Source organism: Saccopteryx leptura, chromosome 1, assembly GCF_036850995.1.
Source record: "Saccopteryx leptura isolate mSacLep1 chromosome 1, mSacLep1_pri_phased_curated, whole genome shotgun sequence".
In the NCBI taxonomy this organism is placed as follows: domain Eukaryota; kingdom Metazoa; phylum Chordata; class Mammalia; order Chiroptera; family Emballonuridae; genus Saccopteryx; species Saccopteryx leptura.
In genome coordinates, this window is record NC_089503.1 from 167,883,634 (window position 1) to 167,903,221 (window position 19,588).

A 19,588-nucleotide genomic window follows, 5' to 3' on the forward strand; every position below is an offset into this window, starting at 1 on the left:
ATGCTTCTGATTTCTGAGTATTGATTTTATATCCTGCCACTTTGCTGAATTTATTTATCAGGTCCAGTAGTTTTTTGACTGAGATTTTAGGGTTTTCTATATACAGTATCATATCATCTGCAAATAATGATAGTTTTACTTCTTCTTTTCCAACTTGAATGCCTTTTATTTCTTCTTCTTGTCTGATTGCTGTGGCTAGGACTTCCAGGACTATGTTAAATAAGAGTGGTGAAAGGGGGCACCCCTGCCTTGTTCCTGATCTTAAGGGTATTGCTTTTCATTTTTGCCCATTGAGTATGATGTTGGCTGTGGGTTTCTCATAGATGGCTTTTATCACATTGAGATATGTTCCCTGTATTCCCACTTTGCTGAGAGTTTTGATCATGAATGGGTGCTGGATTTTATCAAATGCTTTTTCTGCATCTATTGAAATTATCATATGGTTTTTCTCCTTCTTTTTGTTTATGTGATGAATCACATTGATTGATTTACGAATATTGTACCAGCCTTGCCTCCCCAGAATAAATCCCACTTGATCATGGTGTATGATTTTTTCCATATATTGTTGGATCCGGTTTGCTAATATTTTGTTGAGGATTTTAGCATCTATATTCATCAGAGATATTGGCCTATAATTTTCTTTCTTTGTGTTGTCTTTGCCTGGTTTTGGAATCAGAATTATGCTCGCCTCATAAAAGGAGCTTGGAAGTCTTCCTTCCTCTTGAATTTTTTGAAATAGTTTGAGAAAAATAGGAGTTAGTTCTTCTTTGAATATTTGGTAGAATTCCGTTGTGAAGCCATCGGGCCCCGGACTTTTCTTTGTTGGGAGTTTTTTGATAACTGTTTCGATCTCATTTGTTGTAATCGGTCTGTTTAGGTTTTCTGATTCTTCCAGATTGATTTTTGGAAGATTGTATGTTTCAAGGAATTTGTCCATTTCATCTAGGTTGTCTAGTTTTTTGGCATACAGTTCTTCATAGTATTTTCTTACAATATTTTGTATTTCTGTTGTGTCAGCTGTTATTTCTCCTCTCTCATTTCTAATTTTATTTATTTGAGTCCTCTCTCTCTTTTTCTTGGTGAGTCTACTTAAAGGTTCAGCAATCTTGTTTACCTTTTCAAAGAACCAGCTCCTAGTTTCATTGATCCTCTGTATTGTTTCTTTAGCCTCTATGTCATTTATTTCTGCTCTGATCTTTATTATTTCCTTCCTTCTACTACATTTGGGCTTTACTTGCTGTTCTTTTTCTAATTCTTTTAGATGCAGGGTTAAGTTGTTTATTTGAACTTTTTCTAGCTTCTGAAAGTGTGCCTGTAGTGGTATGAATTTCCCTCTCAGCACTGCTTTCGCTGTGTCCCATAAATTTTGAGTTGTTGTATGCTCATTGTCATTCGTTTCTAGGAATTTTTTAATTTATTCTTTGATCTCATTCTTAATCCATTCATTATTTAACACCCTGCTATTTAGTTTCCATGTGTTTGAGAATTTTTGAGCTTTTCTACTGTGATTCATTTCTAGTTTCATGCCGTTGTGATCAGAGAAAGTGCTTGATATGATTTCAGTCTTCTTAAATTTGTTGAGAGCACTTTTGTGCCCTAACATGTGGTCTATCCTAGAGAATGTACCATGAGCACTTGAAAAGAATGTATATTCTGCTGCTTTAGGGTGAAAGGATCTGAAGATATCTATTAAATCGAGTTGATCTAGTGTTTACAATAAGTCTGCTGTTTCTTTGTTAATTTTCTTCCTTGAGGATCTATCTAGTGATGTTAGTGGGGTATTGAAATCCCCTACTATTATAGTATTGCTGTTGATATCTCCCTTTAAATCCATCTAAGTCTGTTTTATATATTTGGGTGCTCCTATATTAGGTGCATAGATATTTATAATAGTTATATCTTCCTGTTGGATTACTCCCTTTATCATTATGTAGTGGCTTTCTTTATCTCTTACTATATCCTTTGTTTTAAAGTCCAATTTGTCCGATATAAGTATTGCTACCCCAGCTTTTTTTTCATTTCCGTTTGCATGAAATGTTTTTTTCCATCCTTTTACCTTCAATCTATGTGTGTCTTTTGTTCTAAGGTGTGTCTCTTGTAGACAACATATGTATGGGTCCTGTTTTCTTATCCACGCAGCTACCCTATGTCTTTTGATTGGATCATTTAATCCATTTACATTTAAGGTTATTATTGAAATGTAGTTGTTTATTGCCATTTTCTTCTTTAAGGGATATTCCTTTTTTTGCTATATTCTTTTCCAACTTTGATCTGTTTACAACAGGCCCCTTAACATTTCTTGCAGCGTTGGTTTGGTTGTAATGAATTCCTTGAGTTGTTTTTTGTCTGGGAAGCTTTTTATTTCTCCTTCGATTTTAAATGATAGCCTTGCTGGATAAAGTAGTCTTGGTTGTAGGTTCTTGTTCTGCATTACTTTGAATATTTCTTGCCATTCCCTTCTGACCTCAAGTGTTTCTGTTGAGAAGTCAGATGTCATCCTTATGGGGGCTCCTTTGTAGGTGATAACTTTTTTTTCTCTTGCAGCTTTTAATATTTTCTCTTTATCGCTTAGCTTTGGTATTTTAATTATGATGTGTCTTAGTGTAGGTTTCTTTGGGTTTCTCTTTAATGGAGTTCTCTGTGCTTCTTGGACTTGTGAGAGTTTCTCTTGCATTAATTTAGGGAAGTTTTCAGCTATGATATGATTGAACAAAGTCTCTATCCCTTGTTCTTTTTCTTCTTCTTCAGGAACCCCTATGATGCGGATGTTATTTCTCTTCATGTTGTCACAGAGCTCTCTAAGTGTTTCCTCTGACTTTTTGAGTCTCTTTTCTCTTTTCTTCTCTGCTTTCATGCCTTCATTCCAGTTGTCCTCCAACTCGCTGATTCTATCCTCAGCTGTATCCATCCTGTTTTTAATTCCTTCCATTGTGGTCTTCATTTCTGATATTGTATTTGTCATCTCTGACTGATTCTTTTTTAATATTTCAATATCCTTTTTTATACTTGCTATTTCTTTATTTAGGTTTTCAAACTGCCCCTCCATTGTTGTTCTAAGATCCCTAAGCATCCTTACAATCATTATTTTGAACTCCGCATCTGGAAGTTTGATTATTTCCATATCACTCAGCTCATCTCTCAAAGGTGTCTCTTGTGGTTTCATTTGGGTTGCACTCCTTTGTCTTCTCATAATGGTGTTTTATTTGTAGAGCTGGTTGAGTCTAGGCTTGGTGTTGTTTGCCTCCAGTTTTCAGTTGTGTTATTTCTAGGTCTTCTTGGGTTGGTATCAGCTGTTATTTGTAATCCACTCTCGGATTTGGGCAGCTTTGAAGTCTTGATTTGTTTGTTTTCTTAACAGGTGATAGTCTTGTTAACTGATCTCAGCAGCGGGCTTCCTTGAAACTGTAACCAGGAATGCTGTGGGTGTAACCTGAGACGCTGAAGGTCTCTTCCACCAACTAATCTCACTGGGGGCAGGGTTTTTTCTCAGCTTCAGTAGGGGGAGGTGTATCTCAGATCTCCATGGAGACCTGAGTTACTGCCCCTCCTCCCCACTTCTTGTTTTCAGCTGTGTCTTGTTGCGCTGATTGGAGCTGGATAGATGTCCGGAGATCTCTGATCCAGAAGCACTTCAGCTATGTTTTGTGAAAGGTTCAGTCCTTTCCCCAGCTATGGCCGCCTCCAGCATGAATGAGTCAGCTTTTTTATTTTGTTTCTTGCATACCTTAGCCCCTCACAGTCTGTCCCTCTCCTTGTCCTTTCCACTTGGGAGATAAGCTGGTCTTTTCAACCCACCTTGCTCCCTGGTCGCCAGGTAAGTGGCTGTGGGCAGTAGTTTCTGCTCTTTTTCCTCTGTGAAATCCTCTCTGGGCTCTCAGCCTCACCCCCCCCCCCCCTGCCGTTCCTGTAAGTAGAGGAGATTCAGGCACTCCTTACCAGGATTATTGTGGCTTCCTCTTTGCTCCTTGGTTTTTGAGAGCTGTTCTTGCAGTTCAGTGTTGGTTTTTCATGCTGATTTTTCCTAAATTGATTTGTATTCCAGTTTGGTGTTGAGAGCTGGGCGTCTGTGCATCCGCCTACTCCGCTGCCATCTTCAAAAGCAGATTACATATATTTTCAACCCACCAATTTCACATCCAGGAATTGAGCCTTCTCTTCCTGCGCTGGGCGCCCGCGTAGCAGGAACGGATGCCGGAGACAGAGTTGGGCGATGAAGGGAGTCGACGAGGATGGGCTCCCGCTGGTCCCGGCGGCCCCTGGGCCTCGGCGCCGCCGAAGTTAATCTTTATAATAATAGAAACAGCAACAGCAAATTAAGCAAGACATGAAAATGGCTATTTTTAAATGTCCTAGAAATAATATGGTCATTTTATTAAACGTTAGCTACCAAAACCAAGAAAAGAGAAATTGTTAAGAGAACACAAGTATCTAATCTTATCAACAAGAGAAGGTGCAGGGGAATCTATGTTAAAATGTATAACACCAGTGGCTAACGCTTTCAAAGAAAATGAACTCTCCCCAGTTTGCCTAAAGGGACGTTTATTTGTAATATTTGATATTGAAATTATACTTGAGAGGATGAAATCATTTTATCCTGACATCAATCAAAGACTTTAAAGACCTCTAAGTATTCAACATATTATGTCTACTCACTCTAGGACCAAATATTCCTATAACAATACAAATTCTCTGTTCTCTAATGCCTGTTATTGGTCACAAATGTCATAAGAAGTTTAGTTTTCAACAACCACAAGTGAACAAACAAGTGAACACTGCTATTTATTTCAAGAACGTGAGATTTGCATATGTAGTCGCATTGTGGAAAACAGGAGCCTACTCCTCATCAGATCAGTGTTTCATCAATAAACCCAGAATTGTTCGTAATGATAAAAATATATGGCATGAGAAATGGGAGGATCAGATGGACAATTCAAAATTATTGTCAGAGGAATATATTTGATTGTCCAGAGTTTATATCTGGAACTGCTTAACAAATATAAAATCCAGAAAAATGGAAAAGGAAAAGCATTTCTTTTAAAACATGAAAGAAAAAAGCAGGGTTTTTTTGTGATACCCCACTAAATATTTTCACATCACCCACAGGGACTGGTGTTTTAAAAGCTCTGTTATGTGGAAAATATCAAGTTATTTAGGGACCTTTATCAAATGAGCTTTCAAAATAAAAAATAATACATAGCTGTATTTAATTAAAAGATCACTTTTCCCTTAAGATAAGAGATAACCCACAGTTCTATTACTTCCCTGGTCTGATAGCTTGACTGAGACCTATTTGTTGATCTTCAGGGAACACAATTTTAAACATATTCCCATTATATTTTACGATGGCTGGCTAATAAAATATTTATATTAAGCATTTTTTAAAATTTTGCAGTTTTCTTTAAAAGTTTCATGAAGCAGTTTAAAATGAGTATTACAGAACCTAAGCGAACTCATTCTCATGTGAATAGATGGTCACAGAAAAGATCACAAAGAAGAATGAGTTATGGAAAGACAATTTGAATATTGGCATACATTATCGAGTTATTTTTGTGCCCTGAGAAACAAGCAAGCAAAAAACAAAATACACCCGTGGTCTTGGCAAATGTCACTGAATTTAGTAATTCTGTTAATGCTATAGTGATGTTCTTTCTAATTTCTGTGTTAGAGATACACCCTTTGACTGCCACTCATCACACTAAGACCAGACATGAAGCAAACATTGCACAATCCTTTTGAATCCCTTTTTATGTTTTGTAATACTTATCTTTATATGACAAATTATAGACTCTTTCTGTCTAATTTTCCCATCACCATTTATTGAATAGACTGTCTTTACCCCATTGTATGTTTTTGCTTTCTTTGTAAAATCATCACCATATTTTAATATTTAATACTTAGTAATATTTAAAATTTGTCAAACAGCAATTTGAATCTGCACAGTGCAGTTTGACAAGAATTTTGTGTTAGTGGCAATTGAGTACACATGTTTTCTCATAGCTTATAATAAAAGAAATTGCTTTAACAATACATGCAATCCTAAATTCTTTATGGTGTGATTAAGCAATATTATGCTGCCAAAAGTGGAATAAAATTTTATAAAAAATAATACTGAATAAAAAGAAATGTTAGAATTAAAACATATATTTGAGCTTTGGTTGAGTTTTTCAGCTCTGATTCTTGGGTGAAAAGGGAAGAACCACACAACATTTCATACTCACCTGGAAATATTAAAACCACTAATAACATGTAGTTTACTGAATATTTTGATAATACAAAACTAGTGAACAACATGTTCCTTTTCTGATGAGTATTAAATGAATCATCAATGCTGACAATATGCCCATATGTTAAGTAAATTGTATTGCCTGTTTCATCTCTGGTCCAAATGTGTTTCAGAGCCACTGATTTTTAAAGAATCCTCTCCACAATATTACAAATTGTATTCTTCTCCTAAGAATGTTCACTGAAATGCATGCATGTTGTTTCAATAATATTTTAAAACTTACTGACTTCTTGAGTATTTTGTGTATAAGTAACTTAAATATTCCCAGCCTGTGTTCTAAAATTCAACTAAAAAGATGCTCCATTTTATTTTACAACTTTTAACTGACAAAGAGTAGTTGCTTTTTCCAACATTCTGTTTACTTTGGGAGGGCTTTTTTAGAGTTGTATTTTTTGAAATACAACATATGCAACAACAGTGTGCAGTGGAGTAAAATGCAGTGAGTATGGCGATTCCTGCGGTCTGCTTTGTAACCTGTGTTGAACAACCTAAAATGATCTATGATGCAGTTCTCTCTGATTATAGGGTTGTGCTTGGATCTTCATATTAGGAGTCATTTTTAACAACTCTTTATTTCTCTTGCCCCCTTTTCTATAAGAACCACCTTATCTTGTTCTCTTTCCTCTTAAAAATTATTTTAAACAAAGAATTTTTACCCACTGGATTCCCAATAGTTTCAGACCTTTTGTGTCCCATCGAGTTTATTGTTGTATAAGAATTAATGGGAGACAAGAATACTATTTCAAAGCTAACAGTTAAGGATTTCAGCCTGTCCTGTGGTGGCGCAGTGGGTCAAGCAGTGACCTGGAACCCTGAGGTCACTGGTTCAAAACCCTGGGCTTGCCTGGTCAAGGCACATATGGGAATTGGTGCTTCCTGCTCCTCCCCATTTCTCTTTTCCTTATCTCTCTCTCGCCTCCCCTCAAATATTAATAAATAAAATCTTTAAAATAATTTCAAAGTTCACACTGTTTACCACCTGAGAGATGTAACTGAACCTTCTTGGAAACATATTCTATCTACCATTTGGTTTAAGGCAACAGTTGCGAAGTTTGTGTACTTTTTCATGACAATTTAAGTTTTAAAAATTGTATTAATGTAAATATAATTTTGACTTTATATATACCTATGGAATCTAGTGTGGAAATTGTATGTCCTACAGATGTTAATATTAATATTTCTATTTTTTGTTAACTTTATTTTGACCAGTAGTAATGCACGTTCTAAAAATAAAACTCAAACTTTGAAAGTAACACAGACTCAAATACACATTGAAAAGACTTGTAAATGTCTTCTTGTTTCTGTCTCAAGTGGTGTCTCAGGTCTATTAATCTATATATTTTAAATTCCACTGCCACTGCTTTAGTCTCTACGGTCATTTCTTCTGGGTGAGAGACTGTCTCCCCTGCCCTTTTCTAATACACTCTGCACCCAGACATCGAAATCATTCTTTAAACTTTTAAATTGATTATCTTACTTAAACATTGTAATGCCTTCAGATTGCACTTAAAACCCCATCTATAATTCTGCAAGTTGTGCATCATTCTCCTGCTTGCCTCCCTGACTTCATCCTGTACCGGGATGCTCCTGGATTAGTCTGCGCCCAAGGGCACTTGGCACTTGTTCTGACAATTCCTTAAATACTGAAGACCAAAGCTACATGTGTGCTCATGGGATTCATCACCAGGGCTTCTCTTCTATGTGATGAATGCCCTCCAGTTTCGCCAGTCCACTGTTCTCCCTTAGTACCATCTACTTATAGAGCACCTATGAAAACGTGTAATCCTGTGTCTCTGTGTATTTTTGTGGTTTAACATCTTCTCCTACCAATGCTTAATAAAAGTTATTCATGTTTGTTGTGCTTACTATTGTTCCACGGTAATGTATTTTTTGATAGGTAAGCTTGTCACTTTTCCTAAGTGAGTCAATTATTTCTCTTTCACTCTTTTGTAGTTTCAGTATCTCCCTAGATTTTAGTGAAAATTGTAATCAAATATTAAAAAAAAATATATCGTTTTTACTAAACCATTAGCAAATATCCTCTCTCTTATCCTGTCTAAACTTATAACTTCAAGCTATTCCAAAGCTTTTTTGGAGTTCCACTCTCCTGACTAAGCTCTTGGGCTTGATACATTTCCTCTGAGTAGTTTCTGTGTTGGAGATGTTTTCTTCCTTCTCTGTCTGCACAGATCTGATATAATCTCTCATGCCAATCCCAAAGACAACCTACTTTATAAAATTACCTCTCATTATTACAGATAAAAATTATTTCTTAATGATGTTTATCTGTGTAAATAGATTTTATATCTTCTGTTACACAATGAAATGTATTTTCTTGTTCTTGTGACAGCAACAACAACAAAAAAACCCAAAACATGTTTTTTATAAATCTCTTTGCTGTCTGGTAAATTTAAATAGATATGAAATTTGAAAGGGATTTTGATATTCAACAATTCTCCTTTAAATACCTAAGGACAAATCAAAAAGAGCAATTTATGGTAAACTGAACATATCTCAAATAACAGTTTGAGGTGGTCAATCAATGATACTAAGGTGATTGGTGTTTAACTAAATGGGTGAAAAACTTAGAATGGGCTTAATAATTAGTTGATTGCCACAGTACTGTTATAGGGCCTGATTCATTAAGTCATACGGAGAGAAAATGCCGATGGACACTATAACAGTCATCCGATCTCAAGATATGAGACATTTAGTCTCCTGTACCATCAGTTTCAGATCCTAAAAGAGTGGATTAAATTGTGCTGAGAGCTCTTCAATAAAGTGATGTAATGTATAATCAACATCAAAAGTATATGTTCATTTTCACCAAATGCTATTACTCCCTTTAAATTCTGACATATTGTTTGAAAGTAGTGGTTCCTAACCTTTTATACTACAGTTTAAGACCCAGAAATAAGAAATTTAAAGAAATCCAGAGATGATGTCAGAGTAATGGCGAGGTAGGAAGCGATACGGATAAATCTCCCCCAAAACTCAATAAGATCTTCAACCGGAAACAGAAAAACCTATCCTTGGAGCCTCCAGATGTTTTGCAATACACCCGAAGGTATGGTCGAGCAAAAATTTGGCTAAATATATAACCAAACACCGAAGGAAATAGGGAGTAAGAAATGCTCCGCCTTCCTCACTAACCTAAACAGGGCAGCTTTCTCTGGGATCCGTGATTATAGAAACTGAGGCGGGCAAAGGGGGTGAATAGATCCAGGCCGCGGCACAAACGGCCGAACCAGGCTGTGGCACGGAGATCCAAGCCGAGGAAAAACTGATCCTGTGGCAACCCGGGTAATACAAGCTAACACTCGCGCCAAACCCAAAAAAAAGAAAGACAAGCGGGGCAGCCATTTTACCCGATCTCCTGGTCTGCACGCGCAGATAGTGAGCGAGAGATTCCTCCGAATGCCTCGGCAGTGGGTATCCGTGTTATCGCACAGAGGGGCAGAGTCAGGGGCCTTTGTGTGGGACAAAGCTGAATCTTGGGCCGCCCCAGTGCCTTGCAAAAGCCGCGCACAGGGACGGAGCGAGAACCAATTCCAACGCTGCAACTTTTCCATGCGGTTGGGGGTTTCACTCAGAGCGTGAGACTGCTGGCCGGATATCCTGGTCTGCGCGCGCAGATAGTGAGAGAGAGTTTCCTCCAAGCGCCCCGGAAGTGTTACCGGACAGAGTGGCAGAGCCAGAGGTCTTTGAGTGGGTGGAAACCCCGCCTGATTATGCTAGCAGCTCTGACTGACTAGCCTTACCCAGAGCCCTGTGCTGCGTGGAAATAGAGTGGGGAGTTGCCAGCTCTTTGAGCCTCTTACTATCCAGGCAGAGGCAGCAGCAACCCCATAACTGGATTATCAGGCTACTAATTGAGGAAAGAAAGACTAGGAGAAAGACTTCAGGAACACAGACTCTCTCACTGTTGGAGCCTATAAATGCTAATGAGCCTCGACTGCCAACAAGACTAAAGCACAATACATGACATCACCATAGAGACTTATCAACTGCAAACCTCTACCTGAGCGTGCCAAAGGGGCAGAACCAGGGGTACAGAGTCACCGACCAGGAAGAGGGAGAGAAAAGAAAAAGCAAGAAGATAACTTCTCAAAATCAAGAATAATCTGCAGACTTTATAACCTATCCCATTTTATTATATTTGTTCGTTTGTTTCTCTTATCTTCATTCTTGATATTTTTTTTCCTCCTCCAATTTGGCCAATTAACTCTCTGCCGGTCTTACTCTCTCCTCTCCTTGAACTACACTACCCATAAGTGTTACATCTCCCATTATCTTTTCTCTCCTCTTCCTTTCTCTCTATGAGGGTTGCACTCCAAAACCCTTAACTCTCTCTCTCTCTTCTTTTTTCTTCTTTTAGTGGTCCCCTCTTTTTTTCTCTATCTCTCTTTCTTTTCTCCATCTATATTACTTTCTTCCTTTCTCCTTTACATCTCCTCTCATTCAAACCTCAATAACAAACAATTTATCTTATCTGGCACTCAAACTTATGTTTGTGGCATTTTGGCGGGTTTTTACTTCACCTTTTTAACTCACTAGCAGTGCTCTCATCCCTGGCTCTTCATTTTATCTAGTTCTTGTTCCACTAAATACAATAGTGATTTTTTAATTTGTCCCCCCATTTTTCTGTTTTCCTCTTATTCCTCTCATCATAACTCTTAGTCAACCAACACCTAAAAGCAAATCATTTTATTCTTGACCCAAATTTTTTCCTTATTTGCTATTTGGGGGTCCATACCCCCTTCTTTTTTCTTTTTCTCTTTTTTTCCTTTTTTTTTTGCCCCTTTATTACTTTTCTCCAATTCAGGCCCTCCATTACAGGCATTGTTTGTTATAATTCACAGTTCACCACAAGATTTTCTCAAGAAAGAGGGGAGAGGAGAGGAGAGGAAAAAAGGAGGGGGGGAATAATTTCCTTTTTTTAAAATTTTTATTTTATTTTATTTTTCCTTATTTCATTATTAATTTTTTTTAAAAAAACAACTCTTTGATTTTTTTTTTTACTTTTTATTCTTTATTAAATCTCATTAATACTATCAAAAAAACCACCCTCAGATGCCATTAAGGAAGAGAAAATCGAATATCATGGATACAAAAGAAAGAGAGGTAACACAGCTAGATGAGGAAAAATCTATGGAGAAAAAATTTAATATATTGGAAACCTTGGAGCTAAATGACAGAGAATTCAAGATAGAAATCCTAAAAATCCTCCGAGATATACAAGAAAACACAGAAAGGCAATTTAGGGAGCTCAGAAAACAACTCAACGAACACAAAGAATATATGTCCAAGGAAATTGAAACTATAAAAACAAATCAAACAGAGATGAAAAACTCAATTCACGAGCTGAAAAACGAAGTAACAAGCTTAGCTAATAGAACAGGTCAGATAGAAGAGAGGATTAGTGAAATAGAAGACAAGCAACTTGAGGCACAACAGAGAGAAGAAGAAAGAGACTCAAAAATTAAAAAAAATGAGATAGCCCTACAAGAATTATCAGACTCCATCAAAAAGAATAACATAAGAATAATAGGTATATCAGAGGGAGAAGAGATAGAAAATGGAATGGAGAACATACTCAAACAAATAATAGATGAGAACTTCCCAAGCCTGTGGAAAGAACTAAAGCCTCAAGTTCAAGAAGCAAACAGAACTCTGAGTTTTCTTAACCCCAACAAACCTACTCCAAGGCATATCATAATGAAATTGACACAAACCAACAGCAAAGAAAAAATTCTTAAGGCAGCCAGGGAAAAGAAGAATACAACATATAAAGGAAGGCCCATAAGATTATCATCAGATTTCTCAGCAGAAACTCTACAAGCTAGAAGAGAGTGGACCCCAATATTTAAAGTCCTGAAAGAGAGGAACTTTCAGCCACGAATACTATACCCATCAAAGCTATCCTTCAAATATGAAGGAGAAATAAAAACATTCACAGATACAGAAAAGATGAGGGAATTTATCATCAGAAAACCCCTACTCCAGGAATTACTAAAGGGAGTTCTCCAATCAGATACAAAGAACAAAAAAAAAAACAAAGCCACAAGTAAAAGCTCCAAGAAGAACACAATAAAACCAAATTTAAACTGTGACAACAACAAAAAGAAGGGTGGGGGAGAAGATGGAGATTAACAGTAGCAAAGGACGATGGAGTGCAAAAGTACTCACAAAATAGTTTGCTACAATGAACAGGGTAGAGACCCTTTTCATTACTCAAAGGTAACCACCATTGAAAAAACCACCACAGAAGCACATGAGATAAAAAAGATAGCAACAGAGGAAAGATGTATGGAATACAACCAAATAAAAACAAAAGATAGAAAAACGAAAGAGAAGAATCAAACAAGACACAAAATTAACAGAAAGCAAGATATAAAATGGCAATAGGGAACTCACAAGTGTCAATAATTACACTAAATGTAAATGGATTAAACTCATCAAAAAAAGGCACAGAGTAGCAGAATGGATTAAAAAAGAAAATCCAACTGTATGCTGCCTACAGGAAACTCATCTAAGTAACAAGGATAAAAACAAATTCAAAGTGAAAGGCTGGAAAACAATACACCAAGCAAATAACATCCAAAAAAAAGCAGGTGTAGCAATACTCATATCTGATAATGCTGACTACAAGACAGGAAAAGTACTCAGAGACAAAAATGGCCATTTCATAATGGCTAAGGGGACACTGAATCAAGAAGACATAACAATTCTTAATATATATGCACCAAACCAAGGAGCGCCAAAATATATAAGACAGCTACTTATTGATCTTAAAACAAAAACTGACAAAAATACAATCATACTTGGAGACCTCAATACACCGCTGATGGCTCTAGATCGGTCATCCAAACAGAGAATCAACAAAGACATAGTGGCCTTAAACAAAACACTAGAGCACCTGGATATGATAGACATCTACAGGACATTTCATCCCAAAGTGACTGAGTATACATTTTTCTCCAGTGTACATGGATCATTCTCAAGAATTGACCATATGTTGGGCCACAAAAACAACATCAGCAAATTCAGAAAAATTGAAGTTGTACCAAGCATATTTTCTGATCATAAAGCCTTGAAACTAGAATTCAACTGCAAAAAAGAGGGGAAAAATCCCACAAAAATGTGGAAACTAAACAACATACTTTTAAAAAACGAATGGGTCAAAGAAGAAATAAGTGCAGAGATCAAAAGATATATATAGACTAATGAAAATGACAATACGACATATCAGAATCTATGGGATGCAGCAAAAGCAGTGATAAGAGGGAAGTTCATATCACTTCAGGCATATATGAACAAACAAGAGAGAGCCCAAGTGAACCACTTAACTTCCCACCTTAAGGAACTAGAAAAAGAAGAACAAAGACAACCCAAAACCAGCCGAAGAAAGGAGATAATAAAAATCAGAGCAGAAATAAATGAATTAGAGAACAGAAAAACTATAGAAAAAATTAATAGAACGGGAGCCGGTTCTTTGAAAAGATCAACAAAATTGACAAACCCTTGGCAAGACTTACCAAGGGAAAAAGAGAAAGAACTCATATAAACAAAATCCAAAATGAAAGAGGAGAAATCACCACGGACACCGTAGATATACAAAGAATTATTGTAGAATACTATGAAAAACTTTATGCGACTAAATTCAACAACCTAGAAGAAATGGATAAATTCCTAGGACAATACAACCTTCCTAGACTGAGTCAAGAAAAGCAGAAAGCCTAAACAGACCTATTAGTAGAGAAGACATAGAAAAAACCATTAAAAACCTCCCCCAAAATAAAAGTCCAGGCCCTGACGGCTATACCAGCGAATTTTATCAAACATTCAAAGAAGACTTGGTTCCTATTCTACTCAAAGTCTTCCAAAAAATTAAAGAAGCAATACTTCCAAACACGTTTTATGAGGCCAACATAACCCTCATACCAAAACCAGGCAAGGATGGCACAAAAAAAGAAAACTACAGACCAATATCTCTAATGAATACAGATGCTAAAATACTAAACAAAATACTAGCAAATCGAATACAACAACATATTAAAAAAATAATACATCATGATCAAGTGGGATTCATCCCAGAATCTCAAGGATGGTTCAACATACGTAAAACGGTTAACATAATACACCATATCAACAAAACAAAGAACAAAAACCACATGATCTTATCAATAGACGCAGAAAAGGCTTTTGATAAAATACAACACAATTTTATGTTTAAGACTCTCAACAAAATGGGTATAGAAGGAAAATATCTCAACATGATAAAGGCCATATATGATAAACCATCAGCTAACATCATACTAAATGGCACAAAACTGAAGGCTTTCCCCCTTAAATCAGGAACAAGACAGGGTTGTCCATTTTCTCCACTCTTAATTAATGTGGTACTAGAGGTTCTAGCCAGAGCAATCAGACAAGACAAAGAAATAAAAGGCATCCACATCGGAAAAGAAGAAGTAAAGGTATCACTTTTTGCAGATGATATGATCCTATACATCGAAAACCCCAAAGAATCCACAAAAAGACTACTAGAAACAATAAGCCAATACAGTAAGGTCACAGGATACAAAATTAACATACAGAAGTCAATAGCCTTTCTATATGCCAACAATGAAACAATTTAGAACGAACTCAAAAGAATAATCCCCTTCACCATTGCAACAAAAAAAATAAAATACTTAGGAATAAACATAACAAAGAATGTAAAGGACTTATATAATGAAAACTATAAACCATTGTTAAGGGAAATCGAAAAAGATATAATGAGATGGAAGAATATACCTTGTTCTTGGCTAGGAAGCATAAATATAATCAAGATGGCTATATTACCCAAAGCAATATACAAATTTAATGCAATTCCCATCAAACTTCCAATGACATTTTTTAAAGAAATAGAGCAAAAAATCATCAGATTTATATGGAACTATAAAAAACCCCGAATAGCCAAAGCAATCCTAAAGGAAAAGAATGAAGCTGGGGGCATTACAATACCTGACCTCAAACTATATTATAGGGCCACGACAATCAAAACAGCATGGTATTGGCAGAAAAATAGAAACTCAGACCAATGGAACAGAATAGAAAGTCCAGAAATAAAACCACATATATATAGTCAAATAATTTTTGATAAAGGGGCCAACAACACACAATGGAGAAAAGAAAGCCTCTTCAATAAATGGTGCTGGGAAAACTGGAAAGCCACATGCAAAAGAATGAAACTGGACTATAGTTTGTGCCCCTGTACTAAAATTAACTCAAAATGGATCAAAGATCTAAACATAAGACCTGAAACAATTAAGTGCATAGAAGAAGACATAGGTACTCAACTCATGGACCTGGGTTTTAAAGAGCATTTTATGAACTTGACTCCAATGGCAAGAGAAGTGAAGGCAAAGATTAATGAATGGGACTACATCAGAATAAAAAGTTTTTGCTCAGCAAGAGAAACTGATAACAAAATAAACAGAAAGCCAACTAAATGGGAAATGATATTTTCAAACAACAGCTCAGATAAGGGCCTAATATCCAGAATATACAAAGAACTCATAAAACTCAACAACAAACAAACGAACAATCCAATTAAAAAATGGGAAGAGGATATGAACAGACACTTCTCCCAGGAAGAAATACAAATGGCCAACAGATATATGAAAAGATGCTCATCTTCTTTAGCTATTAGAGATATGCAAATCAAAACTGCAATGAGATATCACCTCACACCTGTTCGATTAGCTATTATTAGCATGACAGGTAATAGCAAATGTTGGAGAGGCTGTGGAGAAAAAGGAACCCTCATACACTGTTGGTGGGAATGTAAAGTAGTACAACCATTATGGAAGAAAGTATGGTGGTTCCTCAAAAAACTGAAAATAGAACTACCTTATGACCCAGCAATTTCTCTACTGGGTATATACCCCAGAAACTCAGAAACATTGATACAAAAAGACACATGCAGCCCCATGTTTATTGCAGCATTGTTCACAGTGGCCAGGACATGGAAACAACCAAAAAGCCCGTCAAGAGATGACTGTATAAAGAAGATGTGGCACATATACACTATGGAATACTACTCAGCCAAAAGAAATGATGACATCGGCACATTTACAGCAAAATGGTGGGATCTTGATAACATGATACGAAGCAAAATAAGTAAATCAGAAAAAAACAGGAACTGCATTATTCCATACGTAGGTGGGACATAAAAGTGAAACTAAGAGACATTGATAAGAGTGTGGTGGTTACGGGGCGGGGGAGGGGGGAATGGGAGAGGGAAAGGGGGAGGGGGAGGGACACAAAGAAAACAAGATAGAAGGTGACAGAGGACAATCTGACTTTGGGTGATGGGTATGCAACATAATTGAACGACAAGATAACCTGGACATGTTATCTTTGAATATATGTATCCTGATTTATTGATGTCACCCCATTAAAAATATAAAATTATTATAAAAAAAAAAAAGAAATCCATTTCTTTCACCCTTTGACTACTGAGTTTTTTTCATGCTTGCTGACTGCTAGGAGTGAGTTTTTTTCAAAAAATGAAATTAGTTCCAGTTACAGTTTTATTAACTTATAATCATGTTTGTTAGATAACCAATTTATAGAAACAAGGAGAACATACAATTGCCTTTTTAAATGTTGTCTTACACATTTTTAAAGTAAAAAATTTTGTTATCTGGATGGTCGGAAGGCACTAGGATGTACATGAACGTTCATGCTACTCAAAGGGTTAATAGTCGAATGGTGGCAATTATTGACTTATAATTTAATAAGGGCCATTTTCTCCAGCATTCTGTCATACTCACTAAATGTAGCAGGTCCTGTTCTTCCACAATACCACTGTTTACTTTGGGAAAATAGACACTAGTGTTTGGTAGAGTTTACTAACTCGAGTGTTGAGTTATAAGTAAGGTGAAGACAGGTTGAACAGGGGAGAGCAAACACTGGGCTGTAAGTGTTAACAAGCAAACCATAGCTGAGGTAAGGTGACTTATATCAGTGATTTGAGACTCAGTGTTAGTTACTTGATCTCACCCATACCAATGGGATTTATTACGATACATATAGCCTTTCCAGAAGGAAGTGCAAGCCATGATTTTTTACAGTTTTATAAACCAATGAATTCTCTATTCTCTTTTGTTTCATTTTATTTCAGTTGCTTTTCTGCAATTTGAAAGCATAAGAACCCTATCTAATCCAGATTTCCCTTTCTATTCTAATGTTTAGTATGTGAGCCAGGATTTATAGTGAAACGACATGAGCTTTTTCCTTAATACAGGGGTCTCTGAAAAGCCTTTACCGTTCTTCCAAAATGTTGATAGGAACTTTCTACTAAAAAGTAAGACAGATCTTGGTTGTGCATTAAAATAATTTTATAGTTAACATCGCAACAAAGACTCAAATAACTTAATTCACATTGGAAATAATTTAAACAATGTAAACTAAAGAGTCTGTATGTGGCAATCTGCAATCATAGATCAGAGTCTGAATGTAAACAGTGTTGTGCCAGTTTTCAGTTACATTTCAGGAGAAATTACGTTAGAGAAGTAGGGAAAGAGTTTTAGAACAAACACATATAAAGGACTGGGCAAAAGCAGGTTTACAGTTGTAAGTATGTAAAACAGTTTATTCTTCATTATTATTACTACTGTGTTATTTTCCATACAAATAACTTCAAACCTACTCCCCGTTTCCAGCTTCAGAAAAATACACACACAAAAAAATATATGAATTAGGTTCACTATTGATCTTAAAAATATCTGATTTTTATAAAACACAGAAAATAAATTATGAAAATGTAAGTGTAATTTAATCTAGTTGGTGCAACAAAATAAATGCAAGTAACTGTAGTGGTTGGAGAAAGCAATTATCTGTGTTGAATACATTCAACTTTAAAGGAATATTAGAAGACCAGGGTAGTGACTCTTAACTGTGCAGCAGCTGAACAAAAAGAAGACAAGATTACAAATCTTAATAAAATATACATTTGCATCATTTTTTTTAGTAGGAATAGAGGTAAGTGACTCTTCTAGATGGATTAATAGAATTTTCAAATTAAAAGCCTGGGTCTGCAGTCCCATTAAACAGAACTTTATGAGGAGACATGTATGTGTATTGGAGGACTGGGGATGGTGGAGAACAGGACCAGTGTAGACACAGAACTAGTGGTAGTGCTAAGGCCAGAAGGTTGAGACCCCATTGGAGAAAGCACATAACATAGTGCCAATGAGTTGATGCCTTTTCTTTTTTTTTTTTTTTGTATTTTTTCTGAAGCAGGAAATGGGGAGAGACAGTCAGACAGACTCCCGCATGCGCCCGACCGGGATCCACCCGGCACGCCCACCAGGGGGCGATGCTCTGTTGAGACCAGAGCCACTCTAGTGCCTGGGGCAGTGGCCAAGGAGCCATCCCCAGCGCCCAGGCCATCTTTGCTCCAATGGAGCCTTGGCTGCGGGAGGGGAAGAGAGAAACAGAGAGGAAGGAGAGGGGGAGGGGTGGAGAAGCAGATGGGCACTTCCCCTGTGTGCCCTGGCCAGGAATCGAACCCGGGACCTCTGCACAACAGGCCAACGCTCTACCACTGAGCCAACCGGCCAGGGCCTTGATGCCTTTTCTTATGAGAACCTGGGAGCCAATTGAAGTCTTGGACCAGAGAAATTAAATAATCAATGAAGTTATTGATTACTGTGAACATGTATGGATACATCAGAGAGGGAGAATTCACACTAGTGAGACCAGGAGAGTAGCAGGAATGGTTTTTCCTACCCGGGAGGTGACAGGGACTATGATTTTCAGTGATATTTAGTGACTTACAGCAACCAAAGTTATTTATTTTGCCAAATTATGAATAGCCTTGTAATTTCTTCTAAATCTAATTTTAATAACAGGACAATGAATGGTGTGGTGACAGAAGTTTTAGTCAAGTCTTCTAATTCAACTTATTCTTAAATTTTCACTATATTGGCAGGGACAGTCATTGCCATCATTTTATAAAATAATGCTCAGAAGAGAACATTTAAAACCAGTTACTTTTGTCTTTGAAGTTTGCCCATAACCATTCTATGGTGATTCTGTGAAGGAAGATAAATGCAAGCTTATGAACAAGAAAGGGAGGAACTGAGCCATTTAATCTTCTTACATTGATAATTGGAAACTATGAAAATTTTTACATTCTGTGCTCCTTCTATTTCTACATGGTAAAAATGCAGTTTATATTATAATAGGTGTATGTTTTGTGACCAAGATGACACTTTTATTTTGCCTTTCAATGCACATTATGTATTCTCC

General features: G+C 36.6%; 1 non-coding gene across 1 annotated transcript; it reads right to left on the reverse strand.

The window, feature by feature from the left end:
• Positions 1–18,825: 18,825 nt before the first annotated feature.
• TRNAN-GUU (transfer RNA asparagine (anticodon GUU)) lies at positions 18,826–18,901 on the reverse strand. Its single transcript has one exon. It is a non-coding gene; the product is annotated as a tRNA-Asn (tRNA).
• Positions 18,902–19,588: the final 687 nt, after the last annotated feature.